Consider the following 4,059-nt stretch of genomic DNA (forward strand, 5'->3'; position numbering starts at 1 on the left):
TATGTCACTTTTAAATTTGGTTCTACCATAGGAAATAAATTTCAATAATTGAAAATAAAATTTATATAAAAAAGGAAAATTTATAAAATTAAGTTTACATCTGAATTTGAACCTTAATATAAAAATTTATATTGGAAAATTAAGTAAAACAAATCATTTGGAACATAAAAATATGTTCTTCAGTCCTGAAATAGTCAAAAGTAATAGTACTCATAACCATTTGGAAATAATTTCATTTGTTTGTTATATGATGCTCGTTGGTGGGCCGGCCCTTTGCAGATCTCCACAAGTGTTTCTTGTCATTAAAACTCGCATGCTTAAAAACTTGCACTCGCAGTTTCCATCCTTGGACGCTGCATTGTCCCGTTTCATTTGACTACTGATGACAAGCAACAGGACAAGAGAAATTGCAAAAAGTATGTACAACTACAAGTGTATGCTCAGTCTGGAAATAGGATTTGGTTTGCTTTGCACAGGATCAGATACATCGTGAGTCCCATGATAATAGTGTTACTGACATATTCTTATAGTATAACAAATGTCTACAATGGTATCTCTTTCATTTAGGACCCTGCCACTTCCCTTCTACCATGGTATTCAATTTTCTTGCATCCAGTCTGCTTTGTATCCATAGGGCCTAGCTTTGGACAACTAGTGCCCCTGTTTTGCTGATGTTTACCTTGTTTATCGAGTAATCCATTTTACATTGCTTATCGGTTAAACCAGTTGCTGACCATGATATTTTGCTTTAAATAGGAAAACTGTCCCACCACAAATCTTCAGCACATCTGAGGAGGAACTGAGGAAAAACTACATTACTCTGTTTCTTTTCAGTTTCTAATCTCTCATAGACACCTTCTGCTGGTCAAAAAAGTAGTTCCCATCATTTCCAACTCATGGTGACCCCAGGAGCGTCAGAGCACTTGCTCCACAGGGTTGTCAGTGGTTGGTTTTCCGAAAGTCTATCACTAGATGCACCTCTCCAAACTCACTGCCATCAAGCTGATGCTGGTGGATCTCATCTCCAAACTCTCAGTTAACAGTTGTGTGCATTAATCGTTTGTGTCTTTATATGAGGTGAGCATAAGCTTTCATTTCTCTTGAAATGGTAATAAGATAAACCAAAAACGAAACTCACTGATGTTGAATTGATTCCGCAAGAAACTGCCAAACTTATTGCCCAATAAGGTTGTAACACTTGACATTCCAGTAGCAGTGAATTAGTTACAATTCTTTAGCAACAATTCTTCCCATGATCAGACTTTGATTACAGCCATTCAATTGATGCAAAATCCTATTCCATTGTGATTTCATTTGCATTCCGCTATCAAACCCACTAGCTACTCCTCAGAAGGAAGGTTGGGCAAGCTACTTCCATAGTGATACTGCCTTGGCAACCCAAGGAGGGGTCGCTATGAGTCGGGTCCGACTCAAGGGCACATAACAACAACAACAACAATGATTAACGAAACTAAACATTTTCCCACATACTATTTTCTTAGGTAAAATGTGTTCAATTATGTCCACAGTTTTAAAATTATACAAATCATTACTTTTTTCCCCCCTCTGGGTAAAACAGATTTATATATTATACATGCAAACTCTATATCAGATATATGGATTGGATGCTTATTTTCCAAGTCTGTAGCTTATCTTTGCATTTTCTTAGCAATGTCTTTCAAAAGCAGAATTCCTTAATTTTGATAAAGTCCAAGTTATCATTTTTTAACCAGACTTTGGTTTGATTCTTAAGTTGTATGAAAGAAAATTTTTGCCTAACCCAAAGTCACAATAACTTTCTTAAATATTTTACCAAATGTTTAAAAATTTTAGGTTTTATACTTACGTGTATGATTCATTTTGATATTTCTTTTCTTTTTTTAGGGGGGTGCAATATGTGAATTATAGTTCTTTGTTTTAATTTTTGTTTATTTTTAATATAATCATTATTTTTCATAGGTAAATGGTTATTCATTGTACTTTTGATAAAATATAACTTTTCTTGATAAGGGCTGATGAATTTCTAAACCAAAATAATTTTCCATTAAAACGTTTTTTTTCAATTTTTATGAGAATATTTCAGTTAATTGATAATTGTATAATTATAAAAATCATTGAAGTCAGATAATGTGAATTGTTCATCATTATCTTTCTATTTCAAGTTTGTTTTGGCTATCCCTGGTCCTCTCAATTTTCATATTAATTAAAAATTATTTTTATATTTTCAATAAATAAAAAAATCAATTTTCATTGGTATTACATTAGGCTACAGATAAATTTTTAGAGAATCTTTCTTAACAATATTGAGCCTTTCAAATCATAAACATGCTATTTATTTTGGTTTTCTTTAATATCTCTCAGCAATATCTTATACTTTTGGGTCCAAGTTTTATGATCTTTGCTAGAGTTTTTCCTATGTTGTATTTTATACTATTGAAATGATATTTGCAAATTTTTAATGAATGTATTTTCAATGCTAAGATATATAGATACAATTTACTTTTTTATATATTGACCTTAATTTGCAAAACTCATTCATTAGTACTAGTTTTTCTGTTTCAAACATTGTAGTTTTCATCTCTAGAAATTTGTTGTTTCTTTTTTCATGTTCTCCTTGTCTCTCCTTAAGTTTCTCATCTCTTTTAATGTCTTTTTCTCTATTTTGTACATCTAGTACTTCTGAGTTAGTTTTAACTTATTTACGCTGAAATTGTTTTTAGTGCCAACAGATTTAGAATTTTCATACTTTCTTGATAGATGTAGTATATATTATCATTATGATACAACCCTATTTATCTCAGGCAGTACTCTTTGTCTTGAATTCTGCTTGAACTGATACTAATAGAACTATACAATCCTTATGCCCAAGGTTTACAATGCATAGTGCCTTTGTCCTTTTACTTTCAAACACATTCCACCTATTTTTGTAAAGTGCAGCTCTATTTGACAATGTATAGTTAAGTTCTGCTTTTTTTCTAATGTTTCCATGTTAAATGAAATGCTCTTCCATTAGCATTTGATATCATTATGATATATTTGGATTGAATGTATTTGTTGTCATTTATTTCAAGTTTGTTTTCTTTTTTCCTTTTATTGGTTTTGCTTCACTGTTTTCTTTTGCCCATTTTTGGATTTACTAAATTGCTCTATTTCATTGTCTTTGTGTATATATCATTTTTAATACAATTATTTCAGTCATTTTTCAATAGCTAAAGATGCATCTGTAAGTTATGAAAAGTTCACCAGTGGTAATCAAGTCAAGGCTGACACATGACAACCCCGTGTGTGTCAGAATAGAACCTCGCCCCCTAGGATTTTCCATGTCTGGTTTTTCAGAAACAAACCTCTTTCTTTCCTCTTTCACTTCTTTACATTAATGTACCTAGTTAGAATCCAATTACTGACCATTAACAGATGAAATAATAATAGTCATAACATCTCTCTGACAAATTTAATGTTGTCTCTTATTACAGATGATGTAATGGGGTTTGGAGATATAAAGATGAATAAACATTTTTCAGTAAAACAGAAAACATAAGAAATAGTCTAGCATCTTAGAAACAATGACATTAAGCAAATTTTTGATGATTTCAATGTGCTGTTTCAGATACTTCAATATTTTGGCTTAAATATCATAAACCAAACCAAAACCAAAAATACTGCCATCGAGTAGTATCCAACTCATACTGACAACTCCTTGGATTTCCAATGTGGTATCAATACAGAAGTAAATTGCACAACCTTCCTTCCAAAGAGTGGTTAGTGTTTGAACTGCCAGCCTTCCAGTTAGCACAAATGCTTTAGGCATGATGCCACCAGAGCTCCTTAAATTTCATAGGTGACTACTTTTCTTCCTTAAGAATGTATTAAAGACTGAGATTAATTTACTCTTCAGAAAAAAAAAAAAAAAAGAAGAATTGTTTTTATGGTGAGATAAAAATAATATACGATCACTTATTAAAGATAATTAAGATTTCTTAGAATATTGGAGAAAAAACACTACAATTAATGTATGGAGACTGTTACAAATAAAAAAATGTAAAAGTCATTTTTTTTGAA

The sequence above is a fragment of the Orycteropus afer genome, unplaced genomic scaffold (genome assembly GCF_000298275.1).
Source record: "Orycteropus afer afer isolate SDZICR_OR568_19922 unplaced genomic scaffold, OryAfe1.0 scaffold00832, whole genome shotgun sequence".
NCBI classification, from domain to species: domain Eukaryota; kingdom Metazoa; phylum Chordata; class Mammalia; order Tubulidentata; family Orycteropodidae; genus Orycteropus; species Orycteropus afer.